Source organism: Pundamilia nyererei, unplaced genomic scaffold, assembly GCF_000239375.1.
Source record: "Pundamilia nyererei isolate P.nyererei 1_Seehausen unplaced genomic scaffold, PunNye1.0 scaffold00161, whole genome shotgun sequence".
In the NCBI taxonomy this organism is placed as follows: Eukaryota; Metazoa; Chordata; class Actinopteri; order Cichliformes; family Cichlidae; genus Pundamilia; species Pundamilia nyererei.
In genome coordinates, this window is record NW_005187562.1 from 987,064 (window position 1) to 987,276 (window position 213).

The following is a 213-nucleotide window of genomic DNA, read 5'->3' on the forward strand; positions in this document are numbered from 1 at the left end:
TCACACATAAAGTGTTTACCCCAATGTCATTTATGAGTCCGACTGCACCAGTTTAACAAGCAACTGTTCAAAAGAGAGCAAAATGCAGATCACGTTCACAGCTAAGGCAAAAATAAAAACATTTTCAACGCTACTTTAGCTCTTTCATTGAAAGAATAATAGCATTGTTAAAGCATTATGTACACACACACACACACACACACACACACACAC